The sequence below is a fragment of the Oryctolagus cuniculus genome, chromosome 1 (genome assembly GCF_964237555.1).
Source record: "Oryctolagus cuniculus chromosome 1, mOryCun1.1, whole genome shotgun sequence".
Lineage (NCBI taxonomy): Eukaryota > Metazoa > Chordata > Mammalia > Lagomorpha > Leporidae > Oryctolagus > Oryctolagus cuniculus.
Genome location: NC_091432.1, coordinates 162,750,927 through 162,767,129, shown reverse-complemented (window position 1 = coordinate 162,767,129; position 16,203 = coordinate 162,750,927). Strand labels below are relative to the sequence as shown.

The 16,203-nt window shown below is 51.8% G+C and overlaps 1 protein-coding gene across 24 annotated transcripts in view; it reads right to left on the bottom strand.

The window, feature by feature from the left end:
• KANK1 (KN motif and ankyrin repeat domains 1) overlaps window positions 1–16,203 on the bottom strand; it is a 217,281-nt gene that overhangs the window by 36,259 nt on the left and 164,819 nt on the right. For 3 of the 24 annotated variants that reach the window (XM_051858505.2, XM_051858523.2, XM_051858515.2), the window contains exon 1: window positions 9,341–9,438. The exons of 16 other annotated variants lie outside the window; for them this stretch is intronic. The gene's annotated coding sequence lies outside the window, so the exon portion shown is untranslated. Of the gene's footprint in view, window positions 1–9,340; window positions 9,450–16,203 lie in introns of those variants that run through there. 5 more of the 24 variants (XM_070051234.1, XM_070051187.1, XM_070051236.1 and 2 more) reach the window with 4 other exon arrangements.

The following is a 16,203-nucleotide window of genomic DNA, read 5'->3' as shown; positions in this document are numbered from 1 at the left end:
CATTATAGAATGTTTACTGAAAGCTTAATTAAATGCAGAAAATGGTCCTATTCAGTGGAGAGGGTGGGAGGAGGAATTTATAAGACATAAAATGAGACCCAGTCTAACAGGGAAGAGAGGCCCAAACACCCTAAACAGGCACTAACTGAGGTCAGTTGTAAGGACACATGGGAACAAGCGAGCCAGACAGAATGGAGGTGCCCAGGAGGTGCGCTGTGCGGATCAGGTAAGCAAAGAGAGGTAGGTGGCAGGGAAGAGCAGGCAGAGCCTGCTCCTGCAGCTGCGGGACAGGGGAGCTTAGAGGAGACGGAAGCAGTGAGACTGGGGAGTGTCAGGGTCCGAAGCATGGCAATCTGTCCACCAGAGTCACTGCCAGGGCCTAAAGGCGTATAAAGTTCACCTTCACAACCGTGTGGATCACACTGCGGTAGGCAAAGAATGAATGAAATTCAGGGGGAGCAGGTCAGATGCTATAAAACTCAGTATCCATAATCCAAATATCTGCAACCTGAAATGTTCTAAAACTCAAACTTTCTGAGCACCACGAGTGGAAAATTCCACACTGATCTCACCTGCCAGGTAGCAGTCCAAACACGCACACTCAGAATATTCTAGGAAATTATTGTAGGCTATGGTGTAGCAGGTAAAGACGCCGCCTACAGTGCCAGCATCCCATATGGGTGCCAGTTTGTATCCCGGCTGCTCTGCTCCCGATCCAGCTCTCTACTATGGCCTGGGAAAGCAGTGGAAGATGGCCCAAGTCCTTGGGTCCCTGCACCCACGTGGGAGACCCAGAAGAAGCTCCTGGCTCCAGGTTTCCGATCAGCTCAGCTCCAGCTGTTGTGGCCAACTGGGGAGTGAACCAGCGGGTGAAAGACACCCCTCCCTCTCTCTGCCTCTCCTTCTCTCTCTCTCTCTGTGGAACTCTTTCAAATAAATAAATCTTTAAAAAAAATTGTCAAGCTCTGTGTGAGAGGTGACCTGAAACACAAAAGAATTTCCTGTTTGGACTTGGGGCCCATCACTAAGATATCTCATTTTGTATGAAGATATGCAGATTTTCCAAAATCCAAGACCCTAAACACATCTGGACCCAAGTATTTTCAGCAAAGGAATACTCATCCCATGATATGCTCATGTACAGTGGGAAGCAAAGGGAAAATTTATTTGTATGCTCAACTTAGCAGCAATACTGATTACTACAGGCATAGCAACATCTGTCATCGATGTGCTTACTGACATCCATCCATCTATCCATCTTCGCCTGCTACTTACCAAGCCCTGTTCTGGGAGCCAGGGACATAGAGTAAAGGAATGAGGTAAGACCTCTTCTCTCACAAGGCTTACAGCATAGCAGAGAGAGAGAGAGAGAGGGCTATGTAAGGGCTGGAGTTGCGACACAGCAAGTAAAGCCACTGCCTGCGCCGCTGGCATTCCATATGGGGGCTGGCTGAGTCTTTGCTGCTCCATTTCTGATCCAGCTGCCTAGTGGCCTGGGAAAAGCAGTGGAAGATGGCTCAAGTGTTTGGGCTCCTGCATCCATGTGGGAGACCTGGATGAAGCTCCTGGCTCCTGGCTTGGCCCAGCCCCAGGCCATTGCAGCCACCTTGGGAGTAAACCAGTGGATGGCAGATCTTTCTCTCTCTGCCTCTCCCTGGCTCTCTATAACTCTGACTTTAAATAAATAAAGATGCAAGGCAGATGTGAAGCAAGGATCACACATGAGGGGGCATCATCAGAATGTGTACCAGTGTTCTGTAAAGTGCTCCTTGACCTGCCACTTCTCGGAGCTGACCCACCTCCCAGACGTGGGTCACCGAGTCCTCTTTCCTTTGGCCCTCTCTCATCCCACTCTGCATAGTCTGCAATTTGGGGTAACCCAGTACCAACGTGACAGCATCAATTAGACAACTCTCCCAGCACAGGCCAAATCCCCACATTGTTCACAGAGCAGCTGAAAATAACAAACCAATGGTAAGTCTACTTTTTATTTGCATATGAGGCTATTTCAAGAAGTTAGTGGAAAATGGAATTAAAAGTTTATTTTGATGTAAAAAATTTACATAGTACACATTTTCCATGAACGTTTTCAAGACTTCTCTTATGTATAAATTTTCTGCCAAAATATTCTCATCTTTTAATTCCATTTTTCACAAACTTTTTAAAGTACCTGCATATTTATCTCTTAAAAAATGGGATGGTTCAGGGCTGGCATTGTGGCATAATGGGTCAAGCCACCATCTGCAATGTCAGCATCCCATAGGGGTGCCAACTCAAGTCCCTGCTGCTTCACTTCTGGTCCAGCTCCCAGCTAATGTGCCTGGGAAGGCAGTGGAGGTTGGCCCAAGTCCTTGGGCCCCTGTACCTACGTGGGAGACCCAGATGAGGCTCCTGGCCCTGTATCAGCCCAGCTCTGGCCATTGCAGCCATTTGGGGAGTGAACCAGCGGTTTGAAGACCTCTCTGTCTCTCTCCCTCTAACTCTGCCTTTCAAATATATAAATAAATCTTTTTTTTTAAATGCTATTTCCTTGCAGCTTTTCTGCATTAATGAAATGGAAATGGGAACATTCCAAACACCATTTCAGTGATACTGAATTCTCTGTCCAAATAATATTTGGCTTGGGAAGACCTAAAAATGAGTGTGATTCCCAGGAAGCAGAAGGCTAGAAGATCGAACACTCGTGTGGCAGTGCCGGCCTGGTTCCAGCGATTCTCAGCAGAGGGCTATTTTGTCTCCCTGGGAGGCCTCTGGCAGTATCTGGAGACATCTCCGGTTGTCAACACTAGGGGCATCCAAGGATAGAGTTGGGGTCGCCTGCAAACCTTCTGCAATACCAGGAAGCCCCTCTCTGCCCCAGTGGAGAATCGCATAGCCCCAGACACCACTCGCACCATCCTAAGGAAAGCCTATGTTGGACACAGTGAGCAGGCTGAACACTTCACCTCCAACTGTGAAGATGTGCACCGTGGCAGCTGTCGTTTTCAAGTCTTCGTTTCTCAGGGGGACCATGACACCTGGCTCAAGCGAGAAGCAGTGCAACAAGCCACGTCTGAGCACGACCGTCCTCGGTGCTTTTCTCCATACACGACCACAACGAGCCTTTCTTTCAGCACGAGTGAAAAGCACCTGAGGTTGCTGAACTAACTGCCATGGCCAGGCTTCGACATTATGCCTCATTTATTAGTTAGGATACACTGGCTGCTTTGTTCTGGCCTCACCGCGGCACGCTCCAGGCCCAATGACTGACTAATGGTGCTGGGAGAAAGAATTACAGCCACAGCTGTCACACCCCGCGCTGAGCTTGTCCTCGCTGCATGTTCGGCAGAACTGCCGATGCTGAAGGCTTGGCTCATTTCCAGCACCATGCGTACCCCCACGGGTGGACAAAGACGGGCTGAAGAGCTGGTGTCACTGGCACACATGTGCATCCCTCGAAGTAGCCAATGCAAGCAGCCTGCTGTCTGGAGCAGGAGGAAAGATTCCAGCGCGGCTAAGGCCTGGGGGCAGGAAGGAAAACCAGAGGCAGGAAGGCAGGCAGAGAGGCACGTCCTCATGGGGCTGACTCAGCAACGCGGCTTCCCCAGCAAGGCACCAGCGACGTGGAGACCACCGCCCGTGCAGCTGGGTCCTTCCGAATGGGTTGAGCTGCAGGGCGCTGTTGGCATGAAGCTCCGGCAGAGCCCAGGACTCCCTTCCCTGGACCCAATCCACAGAGGGACACCAGGAGCCATGTTAGCAGGCCTCACTGGTGTTGAAGATTTCCTTGCTTATTTGAAAGGCAGACAGAAGGAGATCTTCCACCTGCTGGTTCATTCCTCAAATGGCTGCAACGAAAGCCAGGAGCCCAGAACTCCTCCTGTGTCTCTCACGTGGGTGGCAGCGGCCTAAGCACCTGAGTGTCCTCGGCTGCTTTCCCAGGTTCATTAGCAGGGAGCTGGATCAGAAGTGGAGCAGTGGGACATGAGCCAGCGTTCATACGGGATACCTGCGTCGCAGGCAGCCACCGAACTCACTGCGCCACAATGCTAGCCCCTCGTTTGGCTTTAAAAGAATGTTGCCCTGGTGCGATCCTCTCCTGGCTTACACTTACCAGAGTTATCCTTACACCTGATCTTTCTCCTCCCAACTGAAATGCATTCCTTCATTCAGAGGATGGGCACCTCCCACGTCAGGCTCTAAGAAGCCAGAATCCCTCTTTCTTGGAGCTGATACCACACATCTCACTATCACCAATACCTTCTCATCCGGTTAGAGCAGTTTAAATAGCTACCCAAACACTTCAAGCAAACTGCATGGTAACGTGAAAGAAAGCCAAAGCATATGCCATCAGGTTCATACGAAAGACCAGTCCAAGTGACAAGTCACATGAGGCACAGCTGCATCGCCACAGGCTTGCTTTGCCGATGTGGCTGTTTGAGCGTGGCACTGCTTTTTTCATTCCTAACTGCTCTGAACGCCTCTTGGCTGCTCCCTACATCTTCAGGTTCCCTCTCAGAAACGACCTTACCTCTTCTCCACCTGCACACGATCCCTGTGTCTTTCCCTATCCTCGACCAGCTCCCAGCTCCATATTCCAAGGTCATCTATTCCCACACTCCTACACGCAATGCTGATCTAAATAAGACGCAACTGTCACACTGAAGAATGGATTTATTCTTCCAGCCAGTAAATATTAAGTCTCTACCACGTGTCAGACACTGCAAGGTACAAAGCAAGAGAGACACAGCTTGTCTGGGCAGAACACAGAGACCAGAGATACAGACATGGTCACATGTAAGTCTGGGGAAAGTAAAATGCAGTAGCTGTGTCAGGACAGAGCAGGGACTCGCCCTGGGCAGAGGACTGCAAGTTTTCTTCACGGAGATCCTACGTGTAGGATCCCCTGGGCAGTGTGCAGGGTACGGGGATAAGGAGAAGATGGGTGAAGCACCAGACAGAAGAACCACCATATGCAAAATCCACCACTTTATTTTTAAAAACTGCAAAGGGGGCCTTGCAAAGCCTGAGCCCCAGACTGCCAGGGCCCTGGGTGTCAGGTCACCCTCCTGATTCTGGGGTGCACTGGCAAACTACCACAGGGCTTTAGAGAAGGGAGTAAATGATGCTTGAGTTGACACTAAAATCCTCTTGGGCATCCTCCAGGAGGCGCTGTGTGCAGTGCTGCAGGCCCCAGGAACTTTTCTCTTGCAATCACAAATTCCTTTGCATTGCCTGAGTTTTATCTACTAAACCAGACAGTAAATGCTGGCCATGGACGCAACCAGCACAACTTGGACACTGCCCACACGCGAGCTGACTGGTCCGTGGCCACAGCCTGTACCCCTGGAGATTTAGGAGGTCGCTGAGGAGTTCCGACGAATTTCAGTTACACTGGGCTGAGCTGGAAACCATTTCCTCAGTCTGCTGTTAAAACTGAAAATATTTCTCCTTAAACCCATGGATGACTCACCGTAGAGGAAAATGATAGGATTTCCTTTTCATGAAAGTATGACAAACAGTCTCCTGGGCCGTGGGTGACAGCAGGAGGACGAGGGGCCACAGGGGCTGCGATTTAGTAGTGGAGACGTAATGCAGATGAGCTCCTTATTCGGGACTCTGGGAGGGGACAAGCAAGGAAGGGCTCAATTTCTGCTCCCAATGGACATCGGATGTGGTGGAGGGTGGGGGGAGGGGGGTAGATGGGGAGATGGCAGCGCGTGCCTCCAGCCCTTGGCACCTGTTCCCACCATCACCATGGGCCTGACTCAGTGCACAGGAATGCTAACAACCACAGTCTTGTGACTAAAGCCTATTTGCTTTGCTTTTATTTTTGAAAGATTAGTTATTTATTTGAAAGGCAGAATGAGAGAGAGAGGGAGAGACAGAGAGAGACCTTCCATCCCCTGGTTCACTCCCCAAATGCCCGCAACAGCCAGGGCGGGGTTAGAATGAAGCCAGGAGCCCAGAACTGCATCCAGGTCTCCCACATGGGCCACAGGAACCCAAGAACTTGAGCTATCATTGTTACTGTCCCAGGCACACTTGTGGGAAGCTGCACTGGAAATGGAGGAGCTAAGACTCGAACTAGCACTCCAAAGCAGGAGCAGGCGTCTCAAGTAGACGTTTAACCTGCTGTGCCATGTATGACACCCACGACTTGACAGATTTTTTTGAGGTCCCTTCTATAGAGTTTTTTATGATAGGCACCTTCCATGAGCTTTTTAAGACTCTGGTATAGGAGGAAATAGACAGTGTCCACGTGGCATTCCTCACAGCAGGCATCACCCATGGACGCTGAGGCTAGCTGGCGGAGACTGGCTACCAAAGAATAGGACGTGTGTGGTCTGAGGACCTCCCACACGCTCACTCATCAGGCGCAAAGGGGAAACAGGGACTCCGTGGAAAGCAAGGCGAGAGAACCATCTTGGCCAGCCGACCACAGCTGCCACCGGGAGCCCCGGTGAGGTGCAGCCCGAAGAGCACAGCATCGCTGCCTCAAGTTCCTGCCGAGAAGCTGGGAGACCCGAGCCCGGGGACCGACCATGGACGGACCCACCTGAAGACACTGGGCTGCAGGAAAGGCCTCTGTTTTTAAAACTGTCAGTGTCATAAGGAAGGACTGTTTTAGACTAAAGCAGACTGAAGAGACAGGCAGCAGAAGCTGGCGCAGGAGCTATGGGAGTTCTTTCACAGATGCTATGTCGGCCTGAAATTTAAGACGACATTTTCCTACCTCCCCTCCCCGCCCCCATGCTTCCGTGCGCAGGCATCCGGGCAGCAGGGAGCACAGCCAAGACTCTGCGGTCGCTCCAGCTGCCGGTGAGGCGGCCTGCTGTCCGCGCGGTGGTCTGGGCGCCCTGTATTACACACTCCTGGAGGAATTTTACCTTTGTTTGAGGTTGCCTGGGAAACGTGTAGACTCTCCATGATGAATCCTGAGATGGATGTGCCAGGAGGCTGACTGCAAAGAATGAAGCCTAAACGCTCCTTTCCATGGCACCCAAAGTCGTCCCTGCTTTTTCCCCAATCTGGCACTTCCCTCCTCCTCCTCATCCTGAGCCTCCCTGTACTGAGCCATTTCCAAGTCCACCTGCCTTCGCTCCTTCTGTTCCCTGCACCTAGCACACCCTTCCAGGGCCTCTGCCAGCTGTCACGTCAGCCGCCCTGTAGTGACGGACTGTTGGCACCACCTGATCACCCTATGTGTTTTAGTAGAGCACACAACCCTGGTGGCCCACAGATAGTCCAGACCTCCTCCTCCCCATTGACACCCCCGCCCACCTCCACCTGTGAAGACTGGGTGTGAGGTGTCTGGGATACTTTTTTTTTATTTGACAGAGTTAGTGCAAGAGAGACAGAAAGAAAGGTCTTTCTTCCATTGGTTCACCCTCCAAATGGCCGCTACAGCCAGAGCTATGCAGATCCGAAGCCAGGAGCTTCCTCCTGGTCTCCCATGCGGCTGAAGGGGCCCAAGCCCTTGGGCCATCCTCCACTGACTTCCCAGGTCACAGCAGAGAGCTGGACTGGAAGAGGAGCAACTGGGACTAGAACCAGCGTCCATATGGGATGCTGGCGCCGCAGGCGGAGGATTAACTAAGTGAGCCTCGGTGTCGGCCCCTGAGATACTTATTGAAAGTCACCGCGGTCTGCTAAAACCTGGACGTGGTTCTGCTTCCAGAGTGGTGGAGGGAGCCGCGGTGGAAACCGCAGGGGCTGTGCAAGTGCACAGGTGAGACATGCGGTGCCCTAGTCCAACACCCAAACGTCCAGGAAGGAGGCAAGACCGAAGCACACAGAAGTCAATGAGCACCTTGCTATGTTTAAAATATTTCCTTCTCACCAAGGAAGCGGGCGGCATGCACCGATCCCCGGGGGGCATCTTGGGATGTGCTCAGAGCACCGCCCTGTGTTACCCGCTGTGCAGCCGCCACGCCCAGAACCAGGCAGTGCATCCTCCCAGCAGTCACCCACATGGCCTGCCTGTGTGGGAGGGCACCCAACCCCTTCCCGTCACAGAGCAAAAACAGGAGCTACAAACGTTTCCTAGTCTATGGGTGAGCAATGGGTGGCAGAGGCCTGGGATCCTTCAACGCAGCCCTAAGATGTTTATGCATGAAATAAGGGGATCAGCAGGACTTACGACAGCCAACACTGCTCAGACTATGACCAAGCAGTGACTGTACCAGGCACAGAGTTCCCAGCATGGCAGGGTGGAGATCCAGCATAGACAGACATCAGCTGCAGCAGCTGTGGGACCAGATGAGCTTGGTGGACGGAGCCTGCAGCCTTGCTCTCTGCAGCAACACCTCTCCTAACAGGCCTGACCTGGCCATCCCCAGTCAGGGTCCCCTCGGCTGCATCATCACCTCCACTGGGTGTGACGTCAGAAGCCAGAAGCCAGGCCACGAGGGGACAAAAGCAGGAAGAGTGACTGTCCTAGGAAGGAATCAGCCTATGGTCTTATGGAGGGGGCATATCCAAGTGTTAAGGAGGCCTGTGACAGTAACAGTGACCTTGGCTTTACACGGCGGCCCTCGTAGCAGTGCTCTGTACCATTTACAAGAGGCAGTGGCACTTTACCCAGAACCTGCCTTGGAGTAGCCACGATGTTGTTACCTCAGCACGTGCTGTGCATCCCCTGAGGCCAGGTGGCTCTCTACCACCCACTGTCTAAGCCCGAGAATTACTGAAGAAATCCGGCCCAAACTCGTGGGGCACGCACAGGAGAGAACTGGCTTGGGGACTGACTGCTGTTTTCTAGATTTTCTTCCTAACACACGCTGTGGTGCATATAGGAAATGTGCCAGTTCAAGGGCAATTTTCTAAAGAGCAGAAAAGCAGTGCAAGGCAAGGCTCCAGGAGATAAAGGGCTTTGCTTACAAAACCAGTATAGTTGTTTGGGGTAGGAGAGGAAGGCTGTAGAAAGCTATCGTATTTTTATGAATCTCAGTCATTATATTGTTTTACAGTGTTTATATATAAAAAAATCAACCAGATTTAATGCAAACTGAGCAATTCCCTATGGGTGATGAGGAAAAAGCTCAGGGAAGAGCTGAAAAATGACTAAGGATGGATTTAGCAACAGAGAAGGAAATCCTGGAATCTGAATAAAGCGTACATGTAAATATTCAAACCTTAACCTATACACACTTTCCCTCCTGCAACAATGACAGCTCTATGTGAAAGCCCTAGCAACAGCGGAGATTTTCACTGACCCCACAATCGAACACCGAGTTATCCTTTCCAGCCTGTAACACAAGTAAATATTGTCCACAACCTGCAGACTGAGTTTATATTTCTCCCACCTCCACCCAAACGGCATGCGCGCCCTTCTGTTTGGACCTTCTTACTTACCCACCTAGAAAGAAAATAACGGTGACTGAGCAAGCAGGAAGCCACGTCCCAGGCCCACTTCCCTGGGCGTTCAAGAGGCTCCACACAGGAGAAGGCAGAGCGCCCAGGAGCTGGTGCGGGGATTTATTTATACCCATCTGGAATTTCCTGCCCGGCTAACAGCCGCTGCTGGCCACGGGTGCGATGCCAGGACTGAGCATCAGTGAGACAGCAAAAATTAGCGCGCAACAGAACCCCTAGCAGGGGTCTTAACAACAAACACCACCACAAAAGGCCGAGACCTCTCCCATTTTCCTAATTTTTCAAACCAGTCATCCTCCTTCCCTTCAGAGGTGTGAAATGCCAGGCTAGAAATGCAGCTGTCAACGTTTCATTCTACGAGAACTCAGACAGCAAGGCAGCCAGTGTTTCCTCATCCTGCCCCCTGACTAACTCCTCGGCCTGCAACCCTCGGTGTCCAGAGGGCTGCCTGCTACAGCCTGAGCTCCGGGCAGCTGCTGGCTGACAGCGGCAATGCCTCGTCTCATGCCAAGGCCAGGCTGGACTGGAGGCCGGGGTGGCTCATCTGGGTTTATTCTTATTTACTGCAACATGCAATTTGAAGACTAAAAACGCCACACATAAACCGCAGAGCCAAGCCCTTCTCCTGTCCCCATTCCCTTCAACATTTTATTCAAATCAAGGCCATGCAACTTGCAAAGGGCAGAAATAGTTTCAAACTAAGTGCATTCAGTTTTGGGGTGATAACACCACTGAGTAACCCCCTAATTCTGTTGTTTTTTTTTCCTGAAAGATTTACTTATTTATTTGAAAGGCAGAGAGAGAGAGAGAGAGAGAGAGAGAGAGAGAGAGATATCTTCCATCTGCTGGTTCACTCCCCAAGTGGCTGCAATGGCCAGGGTGGGCCAGGTCAAAGCCAGGAGCCAGGAACTTCTTCCAGGTCTTCCATGTGGGTGCAGGGACCCAAGCACTTAGGACATCTTCCACTGCTTTCCCAGGCACATTAGTAGAGAGCTGGATTGGATATGGAGCATCTGGGACTCAAACTGGTGCCCATATGGGATGCCAGCATTACAGGCAGTGGCTTTATGAGCTATACCACAGCGCTGGCTCTCTATTTCTATTTTTTTTCTTTTTTTTTTTTTGACAGGCAGAGTGGACAGTGAGAGAGAGACAGAGAGAAAGGTCTTCCTTTTGCCGTTGGTTCACCCTCCAATGGCCGCCGCGCCGATCCGATGGCAGGAGCCAGGAGCCAGGTGCTTTTCCTGGTCTCCCATGGGGTGCAGGGCCCAAGCACCTGGGCCATCCTCCACTGCACTCCCTGGCCACAGCAGAGGGCTGGCCTGGAAGAGGGGCAACCGGGACAGAATCCGGCGCCCCGACCGGGACTAGAACCCGGTGTGCCGGCGCCGCTAGGCGGAGGATTAGCCTAGTGAGCTGCGGCGCCGGCCCTCTATTTCTATTTTTTAAAGTTAGTTAAGAATGGTTTGTCCCTCTGATGTTTAAAATTCGTCACCTCAATTTAAAAAAAGAAAAAAGACAACAACAACACAGGTTCTTCCAACATTTGCTTCCTCTGTGCCTAGGTACGCTGGGTAAAGGCAGTTCCAGTGGAACAAGATCTGCAGAATTCTGTCATGAGGCTAACAAGCAAAGCCAGTTCTAAACAGTAACAGAGATCAACAAGGATTAGGGATGCCTTGAGACAGCCTGCTTTACAGAATTCAGAACAGCGGCAGCTCACCGCGGAGCTAGCTTCACCTAGTTTCACAGCTTTGCTTGGTGCCTGCACACTCCTGACCTCACTCCTCATACTTTCCCCTTCCATTCCCTCTGGATGGCATCACAGTGGCCATGCTTAAGACAGACATCTTTCTGGTTACTCATTTGGGTTTGTTTTATACCAAGGAAACCCACTTGTTGGACAAGAAATGACCAACTAAGAGAATGCTTCCACCTCCAGATCTTTTGCATTATCAGGTCCAAATATTTCCACATTATTTTAACAATAACCCATAAATTTGATGAGATTTCCATTAGGACTATTACTTCCCCTTTTGAGAGTTAAACATGGGGTCAGTGCTGTGGTGCAGCAGGTCAAGTTGTCACCTGCAAAGCCAACATCCTATACGGCGTCAGTTCAAGTCCTGTCTTCCCCATTTCCAACTCAGCTCCCTGCTAATGAGCCTGGAAAAGCAGCAGAAGATGGCCCAAATATTTGGGTCCCTGCCACCCACTTGGGAGACCAGAGGGAGCTCCTGGCTTTGACCTGGCCTAGCCCTGGGTGTTGCAGCCACTTGAGGAGTGAACCAGCAGATGGAAAATCTCTCTAACTCTACTCAGCCTTTCAAGCAAATTAATCTTTTAAAAAAGAAAGAAAGAAATTTTATATAATCTACTCACTGTAAGTACACAGTTTGATAAGTTCCAGTCAATAACGTACGGTGGTACGTAAAAATTCCCTTGGACTTGTCATGTTTTTGATAGAGAAAAAAATCTGGTATTACTTCATCACATTATATTCTGAACCAAGCATCAACATCGAAGTATTTGTTCCCAGAGTTACAGTGAGGAAAACATGTGAACAAAGTGTTCAATTTTTATTCATAAATAGTGTATTCTGGTAAGAACACAGCTTATTACATACAGTACTTGCAGGTAATTATAGCTGATCCTGTGGGTGTGTGCCTCTATGCTTCTATGAAGGCGGGTCCTGCAGAAAAAAGTCACTGTATGCAAATAAACAACTAATCCTTTACCAGAGGATGCCAAAGGTTGGCAAGGCAAACAAATTACAAGTAGGAGCTTCTGGGGCAAGGAAACCATCAATCATAAAGGTTCCCACCGTGGAAAGACAGACCTGTCTGCCTATACTCTCTTACTGCACATACAAAGGAAGAAGCCAAATGTGGTGTGTGATGAGGATACAGTCCAGGCTTCTCTTCTGAAGGGCAGGGAGCAAGCAGAAAAGGCAACAGGCTACAGACAGAAGACTTCTGCCACCCCAGGTCGACCACAGAGAGCGCAGCCTGGGTTCCCAGAGGGCGGCCCCAGAACCTTGGGCTGCAACAGAACATTTCTGAACCTGCGGCTGTGAGGCCCAATAGGATCACGGCCTCCTTGTATGGTTCAGCTAAGCAGTGAGCGGCAATGTGAGTCACACTGTGCACACCCCAAGATGTGTGTGTGCTGACAAACCCTGAATTCACCTCCTTCCCCAGGTGTTCCTCTCCTCCCGGCTTGTCCATCTCATAACGCCCCCTAGGCTCGTGGCTACAGCACAAATGCATCTGGTCTTCAGTCTTCCCTAGGCCTCCCTGTCTCCAACCTTCCACAGCCCTGTGCACACTTCTGCATGGCAGCGTTTCAATGTTTACACATTCATGAACTCGTGCAGTTTTCACAAAAAGCCTATGACGGCAGCATGATGACCTGGGACTGTACAGTGATGCGTATGTCACCTGTAAGCTTACTGCTCTTCCACTGATACTACTCATTCTGCTGCTGCCCTAACACAGCCACCACCCAGGCTCCTCCTTTCCTGGAGCCCTCAGGGAACTCAAGAAAGGGGAGCAAAGTGGGGCAGGGGAAAACCACCCTCCTCTTTCAATGCTCTTGCTGTAGCATTCATTCTTTGTCTAATGTGCTGCCGCCCAATCTCCTCAGGCAAAACTGCCCTTGTTTGCAAAGGCCATCTGCAAACCAGCTGTCTGCAGCTGCCCCTTTTCCATTAGCCACAGCTCCCTCTGGACTCTCAGAGTCACCGCTCTGTCGCTGATCCTCTGCCTCATCTGGGAACTCTTCCCATCTGCTGGTTCACTCCCACACAGCCAGGGCTGGGCCAGGTTGAAGCTAGAAGCTGAGAATCCAATCTGGGTCTCCCACGGGAGTGGTGGGGACACTAGTACTTGAGCCATCACCTGCTGCCTCCCAAGGTTTACAACAGCAGGAACCTGGAACTGGGAATGCAACCCAGACGTGGGCATTTTAACCGCTGAACCAAACAGCAGCCCCTTAGCACACCATTTGTCCCAGTCTTCTCTCAGCCTTGACACAGAGCTGAGCTCGATAGCCAATGGTCCCGAGTGTCTGTGAAGCCCCAGTGGGGAAGAAGGTGGGTGCGGCCCCTCCCCACAGTGCAGGATGCCTTCTCCACCCACCTCTGTGACAGGGCTGGCAGAACCTGCAGGGGGAGTAAAAGGCCCTGGGCTCATCCTCTCCTGTGAGGAGTACGCCGCAGTGGGTGTGTGACTTCTCCTGCAGCAGAGGTGTGTGTGTGTGTGTGAGAGAGAGACAGACACACACACACAGACACGAGGAGGAGGAAGCCACTCCACAACCCAATCTTAGAAGGCAAGAAAAGGTGCCCTGCATTCCTCCCCACGCCCCGGCTCAGTGAAGCCCGTTTCCCTCCACACGTGCACAGGCACAGATCTCAGATCATGCCGCGTGCTCACACCAGAGGCTTTCATCACAGCCTGGCTTGCACTCGCAATGATGATTTTCACCAAATTTAAAAAAGTCAAGTGACAAAAAATTGGAGGTCACAGAACTAAATACGAGAAAACAAGGACTAGCTCCTTTCCTCCCATCTTAGAGAAATGATGTCTGTAGACACCTTCCCGAGAAAACAGTGGGGCAGAACAAAGGTAGACCGGTTCGGCATGCACCCAGAGGCAACCATCTTACCTACAGCTCTGCTTATCCACACCCAGAAATAACAGAGTCCAGCCCAGCAAACCAGACTCAATACTAAGAGCAGCTCGCCTTTCTCCTATGCCCCCAGTACACAAGGAAAGAAACGAGAGGCAATGGGAATTAGAAGGAACTTTCCAGATGGCCTCTGGCAATGACCTTTCTTTGGACAGCCATTTATACCCAGTCCCCTCCTCCCTGGAACCCAACGCATTTAGCAGATGGTACCATTTTCACCTCCACACGAGTGTGTGTGGCACAGTGAAAGCCACCTGTTCACTTGTGAAAAATGTCCCGGTAACCAGAGCATGACCTCACAGAGCATTCACCTGGGAACTGCAGAGAACAAGCTGGCGTAGAGCACTACCAGGCCGTCAACTGGCAGGGCTCAACTCCATCGCACAAATCCTCAGGCAGGCACTGGGCCTGCCTTCTCTGTGTTATAACCCCAGCATCAGGCTGTGGACTCAAAGCAGGTGTTCTATGAACACTTGCTGGTTGAACAGCAGGGCTGCTGACCTGACAACGGTGCTGAGCAAGGCGAGATGGGCATCCAAAGCACAGGATGATATAAGGATTCTTGCCTCTTAAAACCTTAAAGCTTGCATACCAGTGAGGCAGAAGCCTTATTCCCAACTGGAAGTGGGTGATGGTAATCATCTGATAGAAACACAAAGCACTAAATAAATAAATAAGAGGAAGGAGACATGGACTCCCACTGGGAGTGTCTCTGCGTGTATTTGCTGGGAGATGGATGAGAGCTAGCTAGCAGGACACGAGGAGTGAGAAGACCTTATAGTAACAGATACAGAAAAGACACCCAGATCGAGAGAAGTGGGCTCTGAGCAGAGCCACCGACTGGGGAAGAGGGAAGGGCAGAACTGGGGATCAGCATCCAGAAGGGGCAGCGCCCCTACTAATACAACTCCCAGGACGGCTCGGCTCTTACTAAATGGAGCCACAAAGGACTGGGCAAGCCCACCACGTTTGCAGGCACCAGGACTGTTCACCAGGGGTCCTGTCAGAACACGGCCCACAACGAGGGTACAGGGTTAGGGGAAAAAGCAGAGATGCAAGTCAGTGACAGTGAAAGCAGGGAGTCAGAACAGCAACAGCCTACTACAAAGCTCTTAATCCCACCAGCCACCCTCACCAAAAGAGGACAGGGGCAGGGCCGGCGCCGCGGCTCACTAGGCTAATCCTCCGCCTAGCGGCGCCAACACACTGGGTTCTAGTCCCGGTTGGGGCGCCGGATTCTGTCCCGGTTGCCCCTCTTCCAGGCCAGCTCTCTGCTGTGGCCAGGGAGTGCAGTGGAGGATGGCCCAGGTGCTTGGGCCCTGCACCCCATGGGAGACCAGGAAAAGCACCTGGCTCCTGGCTCCTGCCATCGGATCAGCATGGTGCGCCGGCTGCAGCGCGCTGGCCGCGGCGGCCATTGGAGGGTAAACCAACAGCAAAAGGAAGACCTTTCTCTCTGTCTCTCTCACTGTCCACTCTGCCTGTCAAAAGAGGGCAGGGGCAGACCAGCGTTCACAGGGCCTGGAGGCTGGTCCACTATCAAGACAGGAGCGTGGCCACCATGGGGCGAGAGGCTGCAGCCGGGACGCAGGAACCACATCTTTCTCCTGAGCTTTGTGTCACTCCTCCTGGAAGGCCCTGTGTGACCCCAGTGTGAACGCGCCACTAGGTGGGAAGTTCGCTTTCCAACCTCACCGAGTACTACCACCCTGGAAGAGAAGGCTACAGCCTCAGTCTCCTGTAGCTTTCTGGAAGGTGTTCTCTCAGGTTTCCTCATAGAAAGCCAGCATCCCGAGCTGCTGAGAGTTCAACTCACATCCTAGCACCTGCCCCTGGAGAAAGCCCAGGGCATGTGTGTGGGGGCACGTGGGAGCAGGGGAGGCAGTGCGCAGGCCTGCCGGGTCCCGCCCTCCACATGCACAGAGCTTAGGAGGCGATGCTAGCCACTTTCCCGCACTCAGCCAAACAGATGTCCCTGGGTCACACCGGGAAGCTGAGCAAAGTGTGGTGCTAATGGAAAAATCTGGTGGCACAGTACTTTGGCATTTTGCAATTTTTTCCCGTAAGCGGCACTGTTGGAACGGCCTGCCCTGCAAGCCATCCCACCTCCCTGAGTGGCCTTCAGGCTGGCAGGGCTCCACCCTAGTGGGTTTT